Source organism: Haliotis rufescens, unplaced genomic scaffold, assembly GCF_023055435.1.
Source record: "Haliotis rufescens isolate VD_foot unplaced genomic scaffold, xgHalRufe1.0.p SCAF_39, whole genome shotgun sequence".
Taxonomy (NCBI): Eukaryota; Metazoa; Mollusca; class Gastropoda; order Lepetellida; family Haliotidae; genus Haliotis; species Haliotis rufescens.
In genome coordinates this window covers 3,718,269-3,742,614 of record NW_025964101.1, presented here as the reverse complement: position 1 = coordinate 3,742,614, position 24,346 = coordinate 3,718,269, and the positions used below count along the sequence as shown (strand labels likewise).

Sequence of the window (24,346 nt, the reverse complement as noted above, 5' to 3'; positions counted from 1 at the left end):
TAGCTGCATCATACCAATTGTTATTGATGGTACTTGTTGTCACCCTGTCTCACGCTCCGCATTAAGGGCCTAATACAAGGACTGGTCGGCTTGGAGTCATTAATCTTTGTTTGAATGGGGTAGTCATGTTAAACTGCAGCATGGTATCTCAGTGGGCTAGGAACAAAAACAAACAGCATTTGTCCGGTCAATTACAAGCAGCAACACACAGACACACACGTGCATGTACAGCGATATACAAGTGCAATAATCTTGAATGGAACTTGAAACCCCATTTCACCTCACATCACCTCAAGTTACCATATGAACATATTCACAATCATATGATCTGCCCATATACTATCAATTACAGAGTGCATGAGTGAGTGGGTAGGTTGTTACACAACATTTACTTAATGGTGTGAGTTGAGGTGTTACTGGTAGAGCAGGGCATGCTCACTCTTTCTGCGAACATCTTTCCACAAAGCGATCTTAGCGCTAAGATGATCGTAACTTCCATACTTTAACATATACTTACAATAGTCGTAGAGCTAAGATCGCTTTGTGCAAGTGGGCCCTGGTGTCATCACTGATATTCAGTGATCCATTTATATAATATTCACCACTATATTACGTCCAATGGAATCTGTTTTGGTAGACTTATTTTTCTCTGGTATTAACATTTTGAACACCATAGCAGGGAACACCTGAAAGGTGCTTCACACAATTGTGGCCATGAGGAATCAGACTCCACTCTCTGGCCTGACAATATAAGCACCAAAAGACATTTCCATATTCCTAAGAAATCTCTACAAATAGCTAGACAGAGTGCATTGTACAATTCCAGCTATATCATAAACATCTGCTTATGAATCAAATCCCAAATAAATACAAAACAAGAGTTAGCAACATTAAACGTAAAATATTACATATGGCAACAACATTGTGTGAAAAATAATAAAACAACAAGAATTCTTTTTGGCAGGCTGTAAGAATAAAATGTCAATGTTAGAGAATAACCACTAGAACAAATCCCATTGGGAAAAAAAGGTTAGTTAGTTGTGAAAATAATGTGTATCTGAAAATCAGTGATGACACCAGGTGTTCACAAGTCAAATCAAGCTACCCACCAGATAAAGTTCTATACTAGGCTACCCTAACTGTATAGAGGCCTGTTAATTAATTTTGTCTAATATCACATCTATATCAACTGATCTCTTGATTTCATTTTTCATAGATAAGTAGATTGGCACAAAATCAATTATAGATCATAGATATAGCTTGCCGAAGAGATTTCATTGCCCATAGCATCACCAATCATTTCAAACAGTTGGAAATAATCTGAAGTTCATCCAATGTTTTTATGAAAATAATTTGTGGTTAGGGAGATATTAGTTTGTGTTTTGCAGTCGTAAATCAAAGTATTTCCTTTCTAATTATGGCAAGCTTCCTCCAGCGATTCCAATTTCAGAGTTTCGCCTTGTTAGCATCACTTGGAATATCCATCAAGACAGATTAAGCTGTAGAAGTCTCTATGTTGGTATCTTAGCTGTGATATTTGATTTTAATTAAATTAGTTTTACTTTTAAATGTCAGTCACTAGCTTTGCTTCTTCAGATCATATGGTAATGGTTGTGGTGATGGTTGTGGTTGTAGTTGTGGTTGTGGTAAGTGTGGTAGTTGTGGTGGTGATGGTTGTGGTTGTGGTTGTGGTGGTTGTGGTTGTGGTGGTTGCGGTTGTGGTGGTTGTGGTGGTTGCGGTGGTTGTGGTAGTTGTGGTGGTGATGGTGGTGATGGTGATGGTGGTGATGGTGGTGGTGATGGTGATGGTGATGGTGATGGTTGCAGTGATGGTGCATGTTGTGTCGCTATAGGCATGCCAGAAACCTATGATCATGAGTTGGAAGTGACAAAACCCTTTCCATATTCATAAGAAATCCATTGTACAATTCTGACTATATCATAAGCATGTGTTTATGAACCATTATCAAATAGGGATGATACCCAGTGTTTGCAAAAACCTGAGCGGATAAACCCCACCAGTGCCACCTGTCACAAACACATGCAAAGACAAGTCAATTGTTCACCTGAACAAACACGAGAACATATGGTACAAGTCAAACCAGGGAATTGCATCTGACATCTTTTTTGTCAGTGATGGGTCAAGTCTGGAAATGTCTATAAAACTGCTTGAAAGCCTTACTGAGGTTTCAAATGTTGTAGCCTAGATCAAACAACTATTAAGCAAGAGTCGTAGGATGCACTTTGAAATCTTCGTAAAAAGAGCATGCTCGATTATACCTCAAAAGTTGTGAAATGTAGACGGCATCGGCTGGAGTAGACCTGCATCATTTTCTCTCCTCCCATATCAAGCAAACTGGCCATCATATGACTGAAATACTGTTCAAAGTGGCATTAAACCAAACTCAATGACTTATTCATCACATTCCTGGGTAAACCTATGCTGCTTGCTGTATTGAGTGATGAGTGTCTCAATTTGAAGGGGTGAGGTGAGAGGAAACACTCTCTCCCCACTGCATGTCTAATAGAGAGCACCTTCAGGGGAGCATGAGGCACTTACTGGGTCTAATGCTGCAACTCCACGGATCCATCGAGTTCAAGAACCTCCCTTATAACAAGGGGTCACTATCCATGACATTTTCACCATGGAGCGATAGTTAAAAATATCAGTATACCAATATAAGTAAAACACTTGCTAAAGTATTCTAATAGCTTGAGTAGTGAGTGAGTGAGTTGGGTTTAACGCTGCTTTTAACAGTATCCTAGTTATACCACTTAATGTGGGAGGAAAGCCTGAAGTGATGCACGTCTCAGACGTTTACCACTTAAGTGAAACCCATGAGCACAGGTATGGTGCTGACAGACCTAGAAACTTAATCGGGGCGAACCAGGATCCGAATTAGTCACCTCTTACGGTTTGTTTGTTTGTTTGTTTGCTTGTTCTGTAACATCACACTCAGCAATAGTCTAGCTATATGATGGAGGTCTGTAAATACTCGAGTCTGGACCAGACAATCCAGTGATTTATATCATGAGCATCGATTTAATCAATTGGGATACGGTGACATGCCTCAACCAAGTCAGCGAGCTTGACCACCCGATCCCGTTAGTCACCTCTTACGACAAGCATAGTCACCTTTTATGACAAACATGACTATCTAGGTGTAACAGCGGCCTATGATTATTTTTTGGTATAAAATTAAAAACATATTCTAAATGGATACCAATTTCTCTGCAAGCAAGTGTATTCAGATCAATTGAATAGATGAGTAAATGAGTACATTTGTTCATTTTATTACATCTGTCGACACAATCAATAGCGTAACGCCTCACTGATGGTAACTATTGATATTTTAAATTGTCACAAACGTATCAGTCTGAGCCAAAAACTTTTAATTCTACCAGCACAAACTTAGCTCGCAGCATCATTTTCAGTAGAATTTAGAGTTATTATTTGAACAAATAGTAGCAGAGCAAAAGAGACCGAACAGAATTTCACTAGACTCTGGCATGAGGCTAGTAGCTAACAACTACAACCACTATGTGCTGACCTGGCACATAGTGGTTGATTGGTTGGTTTGTTGTTTAATATCTGGGGTAGAATAGGTCTTCAGCAACCCATGCTTGCTGTAAAAGGCGACTATACTTGTTGTAAGAGGCGATTAACAGCATCGGGTGGTCAGGCATTTCCTCATAGTCAAACAAGCCAGACAGACAATTAATATGAGAGTTAGTCCTGAAAGAAAAAGAGCAATCATTTATCTTGAAACAAGATCTTCACTTTCAAAATAACCACAGCTAACACATGACACCTCGGTAAATTAGCTTCTGTCTTGTGCCCACTACACGTTTCACCAAATCACAATTATTACAAAACATTATCTGGCAGAAATGAGAATATTACAGGTCGAGGAAAGAAGAGTCATTTGTGGAAAAAGATTTCTTTGTCTTTGAATGATGAAATGACAGGAGAGACGACAACAGACTGAAATAGTTTTTTATGTGATGATTACAAATGTAATACATTCCCAGCTGACAGTTTAAGGCTTAGGTCTTCCACCTGATGGCTTGCAGACTGCAATCTAGTGTTATACAAGATTGTCACAGAAGTTTGAAAGTATTTCACAACTTCTAGATTATTTCTTCACAATCAAGTTTCAACTATTCCATAACATATAACATTGGGAAAGTTATTAAGAAATGTGACATTTTCTTTCGAGTCATTAGACTTGACATCATATCAGAAATATTTATCCAATCTGTAATTGCAAACAAAATGTATTACCAGCTACGCTCAAATAATTACTTCTTTTGTATTAATAAAAGAGGTTATTGAATATGTATCAACTTGGCACCAAGGAACTTCAATAGTTTAATTATTATTTCCAGAAAGAAAGAGACATTTTGTGTCTAAAAGTTTAAAAAGAGAAGAAAAATTTAAATCCCAAAATAAATATTTTCAATAATAATTTGGCAATGCATTTTTAAAAAACACACAAGAATTAATTTTTTTCATGAAATGAGCCCTTGGCACTGTCTGCTTTCTCTTTTGTTTAAAAAAAATAATCTATAACAACTGTCATTAACATTAAAAATAGATTTGGTGTTTGTAGGGTTTCGGGGAGTACTCTTGCAGTTTTTTGTGCAGTTTTTTATGGGATTCTTTCTTTAAAAAACATAAGCCAACTGAGTCTATAACACCAGCACACACAATAAGCATCCCCCTCATTCATCACACACTGACCTAAATCTTCTCCAGTTACAAAGGTGCTCCTGTGAAAAATTCCTTAATAATAAGCACTCAGAAAGCTGCCGACAGACAGTCCTGTTTTCATGATCATACTGGGTATGATTTCAAACCTACACCATTCACTATAAGAAGAAAACAGACCTGTGTACTTGTACTGGCATCAGGCTGGCCCTCTGACATGTGCACAGTCACTGACCATGTGCTGTTTCAATCGGGGAGACCTGGCTGCCATTTGTACTGAGGAACTCCCAAGGAATTATCTTTGCCAAACGCATTCATTCACACAACATTACTTCTGTTTTTTGTCTCTCACTGATGGACCATTAACAATGCAATTCATGTGATAAAATAAGTGTGCATCTGGTAACAGTACATCCCTGGCAATACGTAAGCTTGTACACAACTTGTAGGATTGCTTTTAACAATGTACATGGACACTTACTGTTGACACAAAGCTTGTACACAACTTGTAGGTTTGCTATTAACAATGTACATGGACACTTACTGTTGACACAAAGCTTGTACACAACTTGTAGGATTGCTATTAACAACGTGCATGGACACTTACTGTTGACACAAAGCTTGTACACAACTTGTAGGATTGCTATTAACAACGTGCATGGACACTTACTGTTGACACAAAGCTTGTACACAACTTGTAGGTTTGCTATTAACAATGTACACGGACACTTACTGTTGACACAAAGCTTGTACACAACTTGTAGGATTGCTTTCAACAACGTACATGGACACTTACTGTTGACACAAAGCTTGTACACAACTTGTAGGTTTGCTATTAACAATGTACATGGACACTTACTGTGGACACAAAGCTTGTACACAACTTGTAGGTTTGCTATTAACAATGTACATGGACACTTACTGTTGACACAAAGCTTGTACACAACTTGTAGGTTTGCTATTAACAATGTACATGGACACTTACTGTTGACACAAAACTTGTACACAACTTGTAGGTTTGCTATTAACAACGTGCATAGACACTTACTGTTGACACAAAGCTTGTACAAAACTTGTAGATTTGCTATTAATAATGTACATGGATATGTTCTCATGACACAAAGCTTGTACAGAGCTTGTAGAGAACCAATTCGGTTGAATATACTAGAAGTTTGAATAGACCCAAACCAGTAATGTACAAACTCAAAACATGTATCTATGTTTAAATAAGGCCATGTCTATCTTCCTCAACACAACCATCAGTGCAGACATCACAAGGCTGTATTTCAACAAGCTTATCTCCATACAACAACATACAAATATTATCAACGTCAATAGTGCCGTTGGTGCTGGTGAAATCAGATCTTGTCTAAACAGTGATATGCTGCTTGTCACATTACGTTAACGCTACTTCAGCTGAACTGGATTCGACATTAGAGACATAAAACTGGCTAATTACTCATCCATGGGGCCATCTACTGTGTATACACTCCTATGAAATCCTGTATGGATCTTGCCCATATATACTCCTGAAATAAAGTTAAGCATTGTCCAACCAACTCTCACGCATCTTTAGCAAATATCTACATGTGACATTGATCTCATTTTGACAATGATATATGTCACTCACACCTGCTGAAACCTTCGTACAATTGAAAGTTCACCAGTTGGTCTCAAGCACTACGTAGGATTCAAAAACTAGGAAGGACATGAAAGGGTAGTCATTAAACTATGGACTTGGAACTGTTACAAAACATGTCGTTAGATCATCGATTTTGGTTTCTGTATTAAATATGAGCATGACACTTTAATGAGAAAATTAATACAGATATGATTTTGTGAAATGGCTACTGTCATATATCTTTGCAAATACCTACATGTGACATTGATTTCATTTACATGATGATATATGTCTCCAATGTCACTCACACCTGCTGAAACCTCAGTACACATTGTAGTTTATCCAGTTGGTCACTTTGTAATGATGTATATTGCAACAAATACAGGGGAATATTGCCACGTATATACCAGGGTTGTAACATGTACAATCCATATCATCAGTCTGTATACCATCACTGCAAGGTATGTGGTACATTTATAATATATCCTATACTGTTACTATGTCCATCCTGGTTGCTACAGTTGATATCAGGAGTTAACAAACCATGACAATCAATGCCTTAATTCTTCTCTTTTCTGTTGCTCTGTTGTTATGATGAAATTGATAGAGTGTCTCTGAGAGAGGGAGTGAGTGAGTGAGTGAGTGAGTGAGTGAGTGAGTGAGTGAGTGAGTGAGTGAGTGAGTGAGTATTTTAGTTATATCACAGCACGTCAGGTTGATGTGGAGAAAAGACCAAATTAATGCAGGTCTAAGATGTTCACAACTTCAGTGAAACCCACTAGCATGGTTATGGTGCTGACAAACTGAGCCAAAAAATAATCATGCGAACCAGGATTTAAACCTATGATCATAGGTTCCTGGCAAACCAAAGGGATGCAACTCCTTAGAAGACTTGGCCACCTGTGCCCCCTTCTGTGTGAGTAGATAAATAAAATGGGATATTTTACATGGTATTCAGTTTGTGGAAGTTGAATTTCCTATTTGGTCTTCAAACCAAAGGCACCTAATAACCAACCAGTGGGGTGGTTGAGTAGCCTAGTGGTTAGAGTGTTTGCTCATCACGCCGAAGAACAAGGTTCGATTCCCCGCATGGGTACAAAGGGTATTCCTGGAATATTGCTAAAATCTGAGTAAATCCATACTCACTCGCTCACTTAACCCATCAGTTGGCTCACAATGTAAGGATGTACGCAGGATGACTCCACATCCTGCAACATTCTTTCTGTTCCTCTGAGAGACACATAGTAGGGTTTAGAGCCTTATTTCACTTACATTGTTATATGAACATGCTTTTACCCATGTTGGGTAAAACAGTTGGTAAAAAATGTCAAAGGTGACTTCGTACCATGAAGGAGTAACTGGTCCTACACAACTAAAGGGGCTACCAAATGTGTTATGTCACATGGTGGGAGCAGGGATAATTTAGGGTTGGGCCTTGTGCTTTTAGCCCCTAAATTTGAAAAAAAGGCCCACATTTTCAAAGACAAGGGGGCATTTTACCATTTTACAGTATGGGCAAGTGTGGGTGTACTTCTGGAATATTTACAATGTTGAGGTAAAGGGCCCATTTTCCTGGTGTGAACCCTGTGGGAGACTCCATACCCTGTTCAATCAGATACTTTCATGGGTTAAGAGGGCTTGACAACAAGGTGTTTCTACACATCATAAACACACCGCAATGCAAACATGCCAGGAACCAGCCTCTGTAGCGTGCGACACATTCGGCATGCTCACAGACGTGAATGACATATATACTGTGTTAGGGGTGACTTTGGCCTTAACAGGTAGAAACACCATTGAGACAACCTAGTGGATGAAGTATCACACAGGCACTGAGATAACATGAGAGCCTTCACTTCCACACAATGCAGATCTTGCAGTTCAATGATGAAGCCTTAAACCCATCTGACCCAAGCATCAGCGCTAAAAGCGGTGATAACCCCAACGCACTCACTCATTCCAAGCATCAGCGCTAAAAGCGGTGATAACCCAAACTCACTCACTCATTCCAAGCATCAGCACTAAAAGCGGTGATAACCCCAACTCACTCACTCATTCCAAGCATCACGCTAAAAGAGGTGATAACCCCAACTCACTCTTCTTCCAAGCATCAGCGCTAAAAGTGGTGATAACCCCAACTCACTCACTCATTCCAAGCATCAGCGTTAAAAGCGGTGATAACCCCAACTCACTCACTCATTCCAAGCATCAGCGCTAAAAGTGGTGATAACCCCAACTCACTCACTCATTCCAAGCATCAGCGCTAAAAGCGGTGATAACCCCAACTCACTCACTCATTCCAAGCATCACGCTAACAGAGGTGATAACCCCAACTCACTCACTCATTCCAAGCATCAGCGCTAAAAGCGGTGATAACCCCAACGCACTCACTCATTCCAAGCATCAGCGCTAAAAGCGGTGATAACCCCAACTCACTCACTCATTCCAAGCATCAGCGCTAAAAGCTGTGATAACCCCAACTCACTCACTCATTCCAAGCATCAGCGCTAAAAGCGGTGATAACCCCAACTCACTCATTCATTCCAAGCATCACGCTAAAAGAGGTGATAACCCCAACTCACTCACTCATTCCAAGCATCAGCTCTAAAAGCGGTGATAACCCCAACTCACTCACTCATTCCAAGCATCACGCTAAAAGAGGTGATAACCCCAACTCACTCACTCATTCCAAGCATCAGCTCTAAAACGGTGATAACCCCAACTCACTCACTCATTCCAAGCATCAGCGCTAAAAGCGGTGATAACCCCAACTCACTCATTCATTCCAAGCATCACGCTAAAAGAGGTGATAACCCCAACTCACTCACTCATTCCAAGTATTAGCTCTAAAAGCGGTGATAACCCCAACTCACACACTCATTCCAAGCATCAGCGCTAAAAGTGGTGATAACCCCAACTCACTCACTCATTCCAAGCATCAGCTCTAAAAGTGGTGATAACCCCAACTCACTCACTCATTCCAAGCATCACGCTAAAAGCGGTGATAACCCCAACTCACTCACTCATTCCAAGCATCAGCGCTAAAAGCGGTGATAACCCCAACTCACTCACTCATTCCAAGCATCAGCTCTAAAAGCGGTGATAACCCCAACTCACTCACTCATTCCAAGCATCACGCTAAAAGAGGTGATAACCCCAACTCACTTACTCATTCCAAGCATCAGCTCTAAAAGCAGTGATAACCCCAACTCACTCACTCATTCCAAGCATCAGCGCTAAAAGCGGTGATAACCCCAACTCACTCACTCATTCCAAGCATCAGCTCTAAAAGGGGTGATAACCCCAACTCACTCACTCATTCCAAGCATCACGCTAAAAGAGGTGATAACCCCAACTCACTCACTCATTCCAAGCATCAGCGCTAAAAGCGGTGATAACCCCAACTCACTCACTCATTCCAAGCATCAGCGCTAAAAGCGGTGATAACCCCAACTCACTCACTCATTCCAAGCATCAGCAGAAATAACAGGGAGTTATAGGATGTCCCTTGACTGTTATCTGACAGGTGAGTGAGTGAGTGAGAGTAATATTTGGGTTTAAACACTGTTCCAGTTATATCACGGCGTGTTAACTTGATATGGGAGGAAAGCCCGAAGTGATGCAGGTCTCACACATTCATCACTTTGGTGAAACCCACGAGCACGGGTATCGTGGTGACAAACCTAGAAACATGATAGAGTCAAACCCCATGTTATATTCTTAACATCATGAGGGGTGGTCGGGTAGCCTAGTGGTTAAAGCATTCGCTCATCATGCCGAGGACCCTGGTTCGATTCTCTACACGGATACAACATCTGATGACCATTTCTGGTGTCCCCCGCCGTGATATTGCTGTAATATTGCTTAAAGCGGCTTAAAACCATACTCACTGACTCACTTAACATCATGAGCATCGATCCACCCACTTTGGTTTCGATGACATGAAATTAACCAGGTCACCAAATCTGACCATCTGATCCATTTGTGGCCTCTCATCGCCAGCATAGGTTGCTGAGCACCAATATTCTTATCCGTAATCCCTATGGGTTCAATACGGTCTTTAGTGCAGCACAGTCAATGCTAACTATTGATGCTTTAGCGTATAACTGACGTAATGCCATCAAGCCCAGGACAACAGGATGCAACAACAGTTCCATCAATCGTTATTCCCTTTAGTACTGTGTGATATAGGGCCGTACTAAGCAGTGATATCACAACCAGTAGCACAGCAATGTTTGAGGGAGGTGGGCTCACTGTTAATCAAGCAGACTTTGTCCAAGTAAAAATATGTAATTGTGTGTGCAGGTGTAATAGTTTTCTCCTGACAAGGTATGAGTGTGTCATGTTGCTGAGTGACCTAGTAATATTCAAGCTATATCATGGTCTGTAAAAGAATCTGAGTCAAACAAATGGCTGAGGGCAATGGTTACTATAAAGACAGTCACTGCACATACAACACACTTTCCTGTCTAAACATATCGATCTGACAGCGTGCATGTCTCTTTATCAGCTTATGAAAAGCGCCCGATTTGTTTGTTTGTTGTTTAACTCCACACACAATATTCCAGTATATCACAGCGACCTGTAAATATTCAATTCTGGACCAGACAAACTGGTGATTGATGTTATGAGCGATGATTCATGTTCTCTGGGTACGATGACATGCATCGAACCTTGTCATTGACCTAAGGGACATAACCCTGCACAGTGAATCGCAGCACCCTCGATGACTGGGCCACCCATTTTTTCTGAATTTGAATCATTGAAATACAACAATTCACTGCAAACAACAAAAACAAAACCTGTAAACAATATTCCCAACATATTTTATCAAATAACAGTCAGTGTTATTGATACGATAAACGAATCTCATAAACTGGGCTTCATGACCCAATAATATGCAAATGAGGTCACCTGTCAGGAACTACTTTCACTCTGCACATAGATGTAGGGTTTAATTCCTCCAACACTATTGCACGTTCCTTCAATGATCAGATAGTGGTTTCCCAACGTGTGAGTGCTCATAAAAACAGGCGTGGCTGCAAGTCATTTGGCAATTTAACAAAAATGAGGCAGTTTACTCAGGCTTTGTATTCCTACATGGTTTACAAAAAGTTCCTATTGTGAATAGCAGTGTGTGTTCTTTCAGAATGACATTATATGATAGATTATTACCCTCGTGTGTTTCCGTATTGTTAATATCATATATTAGGAAAAGATAATATGACAGCACTCATAAAGGCTTGCATTACACTATTTTAATTCCTAATATATGATACTTACAGCACGAAAAAACACTCAGCTAATAATCTCTGTAGATCTTCGTGAAAAAATCTCTTCTTGTCTATTTAAGTTATTTCACACCTAATGTGCAATGTTGCTTAGGACTATGCCAGTGTCAGCCACCAATCTTTTTCTGGAGTATTTGAAGTTTTCTATTATTGTCAAAACAAACAACCCAAACACGTTGTGTGCTGCTACTGGAGCTGTTGTTGACATTCCTAGAGTTTGTTTGTTGTTCATGATGCGATGATGATGATGTTTATGCCTTGTTTATGTTTTTTCTCTACTCATAAAAAATGAAATTGGACGTAAAATATTTTGTTGTTGTTGGTGGAGTTTGAATCATGGCAATTCCATTTCATGTTTACTCACAGATAAATATTTGAACTATTTTTGTTATTGTAAAATTTAAGTTTATATTCAGTGAAATTTAGTAATTTATCATAATAATGCTTCATCAATATTATTAATCATTTTCATAAAATTGTCAATTCAAAGAGAAAAAAGACTTTAAATATTATTTTATTACATAAAAAAGATACACAGGAAATCTGAAATAACAAATGATGGTGTACGGAGTGATCTTTGCTCGTCCTTATCATAATAAATCAAACTCTATACGGCTGAATTATTGCTGATGTGCCGTTGAAATCCCACTATCTCATTAAGACAGAGAAGTAATAGTTTTGCCCTGATAAAGTATTGTCTGAAGACAGAGCTTGAGTGTTGCACCACAGTAACGACCACTTGTTTACCAAAGGCTCACTATCAGAGAAGGTGTGAACAGCAAATTACACATCTCACTGACAAGGGGAACCATAGACAGGAACCCCTGCACCAAACTAGCTCTCTTTAAAAACAAATCAGTTTGAAAAGGAAACACATTTCGGATAAAAAAAACATCTGTTAAACATAAAAATAGTTACCTACTAAAACTCTAAATATAATCAAGTAGTTTATTTTCTCGGAGTGATAGACGCCACTTTTGTGATAGACTGTCAGTCAAAAGCAGCTTTTGTGGTATTTACATGCAAATATTTAGGCAAGATTTCAACAACTTGGCCAATTCCTGTAAGTTCAGCAAACAAAGTATCTGCTACTCTGAAAACACATCTACACAGATAGAGGACAAAGAGGGGGAACGTATTTGATGCAAAGCCACATCACAAATTAGATTCTGCATCCACAAAAGTGGGAGACGTATCTCTAGGCATATTGACAAAAGGACCTGTATGCTCCACACTCCTTGGTGGTGAATACGTCACACATCTCCATGCTCATTTCAACCACATGGATAAAAACTGGTGGTTCGAAATCTACAGGAAGGCATAGGGAAGAATAGCATTTAAAAAGGTCTATGAATGGACTGACCGATTCCATATTTGTGATGACCCAGTGGATGGTATGTATAGATCGGTCATTGCATGTATATACAGATATTATTTCTTTTGAATTTTGTAACTTCAAGTTCATCTTCAATGGGGTTTATGATTTTAAATGTTAAAATACTAATATTGTGTGCTTCAGTGGTTTGTTCGTTTATCACACATTATTTTGTACTTTGGGAGAAAATAAATTTCTAAAAATCTATATTCAAAATTGGATTTGTTGCTCGAAAGGTTAAACGTTCAAAAACAAGTTATGTACATGTACTTTTGGTCATATGACACTGGATTTTGTCATGTATAGTGTGCACTCGAGTATAATGCACACCCACATTGATTCTTGGGTACAAGTTTCGGCACAAATTGCTATCTTGTATTATAACGAGGAGTCAAAGACTACATCGTACCTAATCAGGAGATCACGTACTTGCTCAATGAAAATATGTTTTCACAATATCAGTTGTGCTTCTTGTTAGTCTGAGCATATTTTCAGATGCAGAGATTAAGATTACATGTTACATTCTTGTAAAATGATCTGGAAACAGCAATCAGCAAGGCAAACATTTCACTTCAATGATCCACCAGTGTTTCAGTTAAAAAATATCCAATCTTGTAACTCAAACAAAATTGAACGCAGAAGAAATTTAAACTGAAACTATTATATTGTGCTAGAAATACAGCTTCTGGGCCCCGTTCAGAAAGCGATTGAGTGCTATGACTGTCATAACCCAATGTTAAAATATGGGAACTACGATCGTCTTAGCGCTAAGACTCTTGATCTTGTTATTCATTTGCTGCTTTCAACTAAATATATTTTTTTTTATATAATTGTATAAATAAAATGAACATGTATCTTAATTGGCATGCAGTAATATAATTTAGAACAGCATTCTTTAAATTTCCCATATTTTTTTATGTGAACTCTGTGAGTGGCAGCTGCTCCCAGTAGTGCAGGACATGCTTACCCTTTTTGTGAACACCTGGTGTCATCACTGACTTTCAGTGATCCATTTATATACTTTTCACCGCTTTTTAACCTTTTATGCTCAATGGAATCAGTTTTGGTGGTATAATCGTGACTGGTTATTCTCTGGCCTTGACATCTTATATTTGTATGAACAAGAGAACATATAGAGCATCAGTTTACAACTAAAGGAAACATCACAAGTCTCATTATACATTTTGACATGTATCAATAATATACAGATAGATATTGTTTTCCCATTAAAGCCGAAGCACCAACACCTGCACCTATCTATTACACCAGCACCTACCGCCTACTGTTTTACACTGACCGTGTGATGTGCATTAGTGCCACTGTGTGAGCAGGAGATGGAGTGTCTGGTCCTCATACAATGTCAAATATACTCATCACATTTTTATTCTGTAGCACAGAATTCGAGAGTCCTCTTATCTTTGAAAATTTAAAATATACTGGTGTTTAAGTTGGCTGAAGATGGTCTCATGTTTTGTCATGAATTACATAGAAATTCAATATTTTTAGGTCTTGAATTTTTATATTTCAAATTTTGCCTAGAAATGATTGTTTATACGTAACATTTGAAACCTCAGGCTGTGTTCGCTTCCAAATTCAATTGAGTACAGTTAAACTTATAGGTAGCTTAGGGCTATGGTTATTTCCTAAATACATGACAATATATCGCAAAATTTATCAAATGTTACAATAATTCTGCAAAGTGACACCTTCTATCAAAATGAAATTGGTTATATATTATGTATTTGATCAGTGTACGCGGTCAGAGAGTGGTAGTGGTCACGCGTTAGACTAGATTTGGGAACTCTGGGTTAGAACAGGCCCCCAGAACCAATACTGTCGTACAAGGCGACCAAGTGCAACAGGTGGTCAGGCCCAGGGACTGGTTAATGGTGTTTTATCGTACCCCGAAGGCATGGATCATTGTTCATTATACTAATATTTCAATATAAATCACCATCATATAGCTGGAATATTGCTGAAAGGCTGAACAACAAACAGGCTTGATCCCATGAGCTCACAGAGAAACAATTTCAGGATGTTTTCTCGTTGGGATTCCAAGGTAGACTATTTCGCTCCCTGTGCCACATGTTTGCTATAAAGGATATAAACTGAGTGGTGTTCTCGGCCAGATGGCCCATGGAAAGTCCAGCAGATCTCACGTGCGTCATCATCACAATAGGTGTCCCTACTCATCAAACGGGAAGAAGTCGGTGTACGTTGCTACAGCCTTATTGACAAAACTCACTGTTTGTGTAGGATACGCACCTCCCACAACGCAGACAGATGTTTCAAAAACATAGTGTGCATTACATACAAGACAGTACAGAACATGGCACTGAACCTGTGCCATATCATAGCCCCTCGTCAAATCCAGCCAGACAGGTCTGCTTAGTAACCTCCTTATCCTCAGTACAGAAGTAACTGCAGCAATGAATGAATGAATGAATGAATGAATGAATGAATGAATGAATGAATGAATGAATGAATGAATGAATGAATGACACACTACATGCAATGTCTGCTGGAGGCACTGCATTGTTATCACACTGGTCAGTGGATTGGTGTGCGTTCGACTTTTCATTCTCAGCTCCCTTGGGAGTATACAACCCAATCTGCCCCTGTGGTGCTAGAAGGATAAGAATCACATTACTATCTCATCCTAAGGTACAAAATGGAAAACAATAGGATTCCCAAACTTTGCTTGCACTTAAGAACATTAAAAGTGAAGGGTTTCTTGCCATAACCATTTGTTAAAAGTTACAGATTTGAGGAGTCCCTAGACTCAAGTTCTATAGACCAGAAAACCTTTAATCATTATTTACGAGATAATATTCTTCATATATCAGGAGGAAAATATCATGATATACTTTTTCTCCTGTTGACATGAAACACATGCATGGAAGAGATACAAATTACAAGTATTAATGATTTCTTGCAAAACTGTTGAAACATAAACTCAGACCGGACACTCACTCAAACCTCCACTTATGCACCCACCCTCCCTTCCTTCCGGACACTCACTCAAACCTCTACCCATCTACCCATCCACCCTCCCTCCTTCCCTCCCTCAACCTCAGACATGTACCTATTCACTGTCCAAAGTGATTTATTGCAAAACTGTTGGAACATAAACTCTGACCGGACACTCACTCAAACCTCTACCCATCTACCCATCCACCCTTCCTCCTTTCCTCCCTCAACCTCAGACATGTACCTAGTCACTGTCCAAAGTGATTTATTGCAAAACTGTTGGAACATAAACTCAGACCGGACACTCACTCAAACCTCTACCCATCTACCCATCCACCCACCCACCCTCCCTCCCTGATCAACCTCAGACATGTACCTATTCAGTGTCCAAAGTGATTTATTGCAAAACTGTTGGAACATAAACTCTGACCGGACACTCACTCAAACCTCTACCCATCTACCCATCCACCCTCCCTCCTTCCCTCCCTCAACCTCAGACATGTACCTATTCACTGTCCAAAGTGATTTATTGCAAAACTGTTGGAACAAAAACTCAGACCGAACACTCACTCAAACCTCTACCCATCTACCCATCCACCCATCCACCCACCCACCCTCCCTCCCTGATCAACCTCAGACATGTACCTATTCTGTGTCCAAAGTGATTTATTGCAAAACTGTTGGAACATAAACTCAGACCGGACACTCACTCAAACCTCTACCCATCCACCCATCCACCCACCCACCCACCTGCCTTCCCTCAACCTCAGACATGTACCTATTCACTGCCCAAAGTGATTTATTGCAAAACTGTTGGAATACATATAACTCATCACTCACTCACTCAACCACCCACTCTAACAAACTCACACTCATCCACCCACATACCCACCCACCCACTCATTTACTCACTCACATCACCAACATTATCTGACCTACATCCATTGAAACATTAAAACAGCTTAAAGCCAATTTCCCCCTATAAACATAAAGCAAGTTTTATTTCTCAAAACATGATTTCATTCCACTAATGGTGTATGCGGCAATGTTCCCCACCGCCACGAAGACATGACGCATGTTAACCACACTCTATGGAGAAGGCACTGGGGAACTCCCAGGAAAGCTTTTAACACAAAGTTTTGTCATCAAAATTGTGCCGCCATGGTGATAGTTAAATCCAGTTGAATGATTTCCGATTTCCGATTTTTTTAGAATCAGATGAGGGCCAAGAATTATGACACACGCAAGACCCTTCTGAATCAGTCTTATGCTGATTGGGATTAATGTAAGAAAGATAGAGTGTTACTGCTCAAGCTTCTTCACCTTGGTCCAATGAAAGCAGAGTAATGGCACCAGGTTGGGTGCAGTTTTATGTTAAACATGGCTGAATGAGTCCACTTGTAACTACCACGGAGGTGCCGTTAGCAACTTGTCAACTTGTGCTCGATAATCAGGCTGATGCAGGGGTAGAAACTAACAGTTTTTGTCCACTAGTCCTCATAATGATAACATATAGCAAAACCCTTAAAACTGGCCAATTTCTACTAGTCCTTAGGATACCTTTACCATTGGGCAGTTTGGTAAGGACTACAGGACTAGTGCCAATTTCTAACGCTGCTGATGTAGTTTGTGTTACATGTAACAATAGCAGGATGGACTGTTACATGTTACCAGCGGTAGAAATGGGCACTAGTCCTGTAGTCCTTGCCAAAATGCCCGATAGTTATAAGGACTAGTAATTGCCATTTTTAAGGGTTTTCCTATATGTTATGATTATAAGGACAAGTAGACTACAAATGTTAGTTTCTACCGCAGGTTACAGTAGCAGGATGGACTATGTTAAATGTTACATTGACAACAAAATGGAGCAGATAATATGAAACACCATGCCAGAGAATAATCAGTCTCGCCTCTCTGCCAACACAGATTCCAATAAGCGTAAAAGCCAAAATAGCGATGAAAATGATATGAATGGATCACTGAAATTGTCTACTGGCCAGGAATGTGACATACGCATTGCACTACTGGTCCATTGCTAAAGTATCAATCACATGACTTTTTGGTTTCTTTGTCTGAAAGCAATTTCGACTAAGCATTTGTACAATGTTGATGACATTTCCATAACAACTCAAATGGCATACCATAGAATTTTGTATGAGACTGAAAGTTCATTCTGAATATGGAGTTATCCATTGTATCATGACATCAGAGCATTGTATGACATAAGAGCATTGTATTATGACATCACAGCATTGTATCATGACATCAGAGCATTGTATCATGACATCAGAGCTTTGTATCATGACATCAGAGCATTGTATCATGACATCAGAGCATTGTATCATGACATCACAGCATTGTATCATGACATCACAGCATTGATTAATGACATCACAGCATTGTATCAGAGCATTCCAGAAGAGCAGAGATGAGTCTAAATTTTGTACCCAGGTGTGTGACCCCCTATTACCCAACCCTACCCAGGTAGCTGCTGTAGGTCTCAAGAGATAGGTACAAAATGTCTGATTTGAAATTGGTTTACATGAGCCTGGCACTAATTATATAGATACACATATAGAATGATCTGATCATGCATACACAAAAGTTGACAGAAGATTTATCTTTATTCAAGCATATAAAAGTCAGAAGGAATGTGACAATTAGAGACTTGACGTGTAACCATTGTTATTGTCCTTAAACAGTACATCATGTGACTAACCACGGGGCTGGGTAGTCCTGTGGGTACCCGGGTCCCACTCAGGATCCACTCAGGATCCACTCGACCCTACATTCAAGTAGGACATAGGTCTGTCTCTGAGACTTGTGTGAGAGACTATGCAGAGGAGACTTTGGAAAATTACTGATAAAATTATAACGAACACGCTTATAACGAACTGACGGGTATTACGAACTTAATTTTTGGTCCCCGCCATTTGCTGTATAGATGTTGTATGTATGCTTATAACGAACTACGGTTATAACGAACTTAAATTTGTGGTCCATTTGAGTTTGTAATAACCGTAGTTTACTGTATGTCGCTATATGTTGCAGAAGTTAATTTGTACTTTAATCAGCAAAAATAAGGTACCTTTGTAAACCTCAATCAAACAACCCAAATGAAATTTCCAGCCTACAGTGAGGTGAAAGATGGTTTATCATTGTGTGGGTGGGATGGTGCTTGTACTATTGTTATGTACTAATACCAATTTTATAGTGCCAGTCCACTGAGATTAACCATGCCACAGTTTAACATGAATACCCAACTCAGACACAGTATACCAACCAGTCCTTGTTTTTGCCCCTTAATGCCCAGGGTAACAACAAGTACAATCTTTTAATGTCATTTGGTATAACGCAGCCAGGGATCAAACCCGGGACCTTCAGCTCTCTGGGCGGATGCTCTACCACAAGCATAAGATATACTCGACACCTTCAAATCTGAAAACACATGATTATCACTTTAAGCCAAAGTAATCACCCAATGTCTATCATAGTCGTGCACCTTGAGCAGGTTACATTGTCCTACATCTATTCTGTCTCCGAATCCCCCAAGAGCAAACATCCTTGAAGCAGTTGAACAGCTAGTAGCAGGACAATACTGAAAGCAGTCATACAAGACTGGGACAATGGTTCTCCTGCTGCCCCCTGCCAGGTCCAATCCTACTGATGGCACAAACTTCCATTTACAAATTAAAAGACATCTATATCTCATTTAAGGTAAATCCATCTAACCGGTATGACAATGGATATATTCTTCAACATGCAGCACTGTGGTTCCTGATCAATTGTCATTGTATTCCCTAAAGGTAGTTGCCTGGATGTATTGTTTCCAACATCATCATGGCACAGTGATCATTTGTCTACCTGCAAGGCTTCGTGAGCTTCGTGAGCTTCGTGAGCTTCGTGAGTGAATGAGTTCGTGAGTGAGTATGGTTTTATGCTGCATTTAGCAATATTCCAGCAATATCATGGCGGGGGACACCAGAAATGGGCTTCACACATTGTACCCATGTCGGGATTCGAATCCGGGTCTTGGCATGACAAGCAAACGCTTTAACCACTCAACCCGACCGCCCCAAAGGCTTCATGAACAGACAAGATATACCTGGGTTTGTCTTGTTGCAAGTACAGGGGTTCTCAGGTATAATTTGTTCGGGTTCGTGGCATGAACATGGTGGTTCCAGACAGGTAACTGAGCACACCTCTCTTGACTTCCAAGAATGCTACTGGTGTTCTATCATGGCACATGCTTAGAAGAGTTCAGTCTATCATACATGGGAATTTCACTATAGATCGAAAAGTTCAATATAGAATGAGTGTAGTTCACAAGAGAGTGAGTGAGTGAGTGAGTGAGTGAGTGAGTGAGTGAGTGAGTGGGTGGGTGGGTGGGTGGGTGGGTGGGTGAGTGAGTGAGTGAGTGAGTGAGTGAGTGTACCACCATGTTGCTGGGTTTTTCAGCAGAGATAGATAAACAATTTGAACACCACTACTACCATCTTTCATTCTGTCTGTTTCTCTCTTTGTTTCCCTTTCACACACCCTTCCACCTTCACACTCTCACTCAAATACACAAAAAAACAAGTACAAGAATCAACGTTTGCAATATGATAAAGCAGATGATCTAATTGTATCTAATCTTAGTGTAGCAAGATGTTATCCCAATTGCACAAGGATAGTGAGAAAATTCACAAGGAAGATTAAACTAATTCCCAGTTACCCCCCAAAATTCATATAAACAGTTCAAACTCCACCCCCTTCACAATACCAATGAGTCAAAGCCCATGTCCACGACATAACGAAGCCCCTGAAGTAGGAGTGGTTACTGAACAGGCTGGTCGACTGCCTACGTGATGCATCAGTGCATGGTTACTGTAACTCTGATGAGATGTCAGGGCCGTCGGGGAGCCTAGTGGTTGAAGCGTTCGCTCAGCACGTCAGGTTCAATTCCGGACATGGGTACAATGTGTGAAGCCCATTTCTGGGGTCCCCTGCCATGATATTGCTGCCATATTGCTAAAAGCGGCGTAAAACCATACCCACTCACTAATGAGATGTCCATAAAATGAATTGTTCTCACATTTAGATAAAAATGTGTCTTAATCATAAAACTTGTATGTGACTCAGTTGTATTTGTTTGTTTGTTACCAATATTCCAGCAATATCTTGAAGAGGGACACCAGCAATGGGTTTCACACATTGTACCCATGTGGAGAATCAAACCCATAACTTCAGCATGACCAATGAATGCTCTAAGCACTAGGCTACCCTACTGCCACTTGACTTTTGAAAATAAAGAATCTTTTTCACCAGCATAAAAAAGTATGTCCGAATCCCCATAAACCCATAAAGCTTGAATAGGACCAGCATCCATTTTTATGTCCTAATTGCATATAACAGACCACGTAACGACTCGGGAAGATTGACGAGTCCATTCTGACTGGGACTCAATGGGTGAAAATATCCTCCTTTTTCCACTAATCAATAGTCAGGGATTCTGAAAGTCTCATAATCACTCGTCGTAAATTAATAACATTTGAAATGGTAAAGGCCAAACTGTTTTCAATATTGATCAATTTATGAACCATATCATCTCCCTTTTCAAGTTAATGAAATCAAAATAATTTCCAAATCAAAACACCCAACACCAAAGAGAAGTTTCCTGTATGGGGCCTAAAATCATGTATAGCCAAGAATCCGATTTGATCTGTGAAGCAAAACCTTTGCTGAATTAAATATCCCTTGTGCGACATAGCTGACCTTAGAAAACACCTCTCCCGACTCATAGATTGAAGAAAAACATAGGGGTTTTTTTCATGTACATTTCAATTAAACTGATCACATTATTGCATTGCCTGAGAGATCAAAGAAAAGATAATGAATAATAAGCTATTAATTAGGACACACGAATGGTGACATCTAAAAATGTGGAACTTATAAAATGAAATATGGTAATTTGTTTAATGATATGAAAGATCAGATAACAGCTGAATAATTATTTATTTCATATTTTGAAATATCATGCATAATTAATATTTATACATATTCATGCCATTAATAAGCATAATGACTGATTATGTGTGACTTTACAATACAATTCCCTTTTTGACATGTGCCAAATGTTCCCGTGTTTTTTTCAGATGAACATGTGTTTTGCCTAAGGGTTTTGTCGCTTTATTTGCATCGTTTATGACAAGTGCAACTGGTAGGCCAGATATGCCATCCTTTTCATATCAATATTCACATTATAAAGGGCAGACAACATACAAAGTTTGGTCACAATCCTTCAACAGTTGTTCACATTATCAAGCCAAAGAGGTAGCCAGGATGATACACCATTGTACATGCTATTGTGGTCTGCCACTTAATGAGCTAAAACAGATGATTTAAGACAGCACAAGATGATTATCTTTTCTGAATCTCCATGCTTTGCCTTCACAAAAAAACCAAACTGTTTTGGTAAAAAACAAAATCTTTTTTTTTAAAACAAACCATCTTTGAAAAAACAACAACAAATTTTTAAAATCATAACATCTTTTCAATGTTCGTCCTATTTCAGATACAATCTAATGATCAGAAATGAGGTGATACTCAAACGATACGACAACATGATATGACAGGGGAGAAAAGGATGGCAAACAAATTGATATAATGAGATTTTCAAGATTAAAAAAAAGCAACATTTTCTCACTAAAATCTTTTCCACAAGAATAAGAAGAAAATCTTTCTGAAAAGAGTTTCATTTAGACATTTTTAAAAAAATTCAAAATTTTGCATTCAAAACGCTTCTGGAAAACATTGAAACAAATCTGTTACAATAAAATTAATACAGTCCCGATAGAATTAGTATTCAGGTTATATCATCTACAAGTATAACTGTACTCTTAAAAAACATAAGTTGAAATGAAGACTTATCCACAAATGCTATTCCCCATCATGCCTCTATCCTTTATTCCTGACAGTTTCCATCTGATATACGCATGTTCAAGTGATAATGCAATTTCCCGTTTTACTGCATGGAACTTATCCTCAATCCGCTATAAATATCAATACACAGCCCCCAGCTGAACTCTACTGATAAACGCATCAGTGATTGTCTTGGGACTGACCTATGACAGAACAAGATATAACGTTTTCATCACAACTAATGTAAATCAGTCTTTATCAAGGGTCTGGAGATATATTTCTGATAACGTGTGACAATGTAATTGACAAGAAATTGCTATGTTTGAGCAACTGGTCAGGGCAGGTCCATGGTGTTGGTAGAAGCTTGCCATATCACCTCCAGGTCAATTCAGCAGCAGTGTCAATACCGCTCCAAATAACTAACTTGCTGTCTGAGACTAGTTATGAGATAAATAGTATATATTAGTTATGAGATAAATAGTATATCCATTGTTAGGAAGCAGGTATGGTCAAAACAGTCAAATAAAAAACAGATTGTCTAAGACCTGTTTTGAAGAAAATAGTGTATGCTTTGTCAGAAAGCATGTAATGTCACAAAAGCCAACCAAGTACCATACTGTCTTCATTAGTTTTAAGAGTAATAGTACATCAATTGTCCAAAAGCATGTATGGTCATAAAAACCTCAGAAAGGATGTATATACTCACCACTAAAAGAAACGCGAAACATAGAATCAAATAGAGAAGTATGTATGTTAAGAAGAGATGTTTCCAATGTGTACCAATTAATGACCAAACTGTCAAAAATGTGTGAAGCCTATTTCTGGTGTCCCCCGCCGTGATATTGCTGGAATATTGCTAAAACGGTGTAAAACCATACTCACTCATTACTCTGAACAGTTATGAAAAATAGATAAAACTTTCAAAAGTATTTAATAATTTTATCATACTGCATTGTTTTAGATAATAAAAATTAAGTGAGCGAGTATTGTTTTACACCACTCTCAGCAATATTCTAACATGACGTGATGACAGTGGACACGAGGAATCTGGTTCTAGAATGTGCCATTGTGGGGATTTGAAACCAGGTGTTCAGCAAGATGAGTGAACACTTCAACCACTAGGCTACCTCACTGTCACTTTTGTGGAACAAAAACACTTAGATACAGAGACAGACAAAGACCCCAGAACGAAAATGTGAAAATGCATTTCCATTAGACCATCCCTAACAGCAGTCCCTTGAAAAGCAAATATCTGTCTACTTTGATGTGGAAGAAATACAAAATCACATTTGTTACACCCACACGTATGGCATATACACGTCATTCATTGGTCATACGTATGGCATATACATTCTAAAATGTCAATTTATTGCTGAAGGAACAACCACAATCCAAACAAGCCATTTCAAATGTAAATTGACCACTGTCGTATTTCATCTGTTCTCCACAAATGCAGACAGCATAAATCATGAAAG

At 39.1% G+C, this 24,346-nt stretch overlaps 2 protein-coding genes across 4 annotated transcripts in view; one reads left to right on the top strand and one right to left on the bottom strand.

Annotated features, from left to right (window-relative positions):
• Positions 1 to 24,346, bottom strand: part of LOC124149181 (phosphatidylinositide phosphatase SAC2-like) — a 401,391-nt gene that overhangs the window by 194,250 nt on the left and 182,795 nt on the right. The gene's annotated exons all lie outside the window — the stretch shown is intronic.
• LOC124149183 (octopamine receptor 2-like) overlaps positions 1 to 24,346 on the top strand; it is a 30,981-nt gene that overhangs the window by 4,421 nt on the left and 2,214 nt on the right. The window contains exon 1 of one of the 2 annotated variants that reach the window (XM_046520593.2): positions 12,521 to 13,017. The exons of the other annotated variant lie outside the window; for it this stretch is intronic. The gene's annotated coding sequence lies outside the window, so the exon portion shown is untranslated. Of the gene's footprint in view, positions 1 to 12,520; positions 13,018 to 24,346 lie in introns of those variants that run through there. 2 annotated transcript variants of the gene reach the window in all.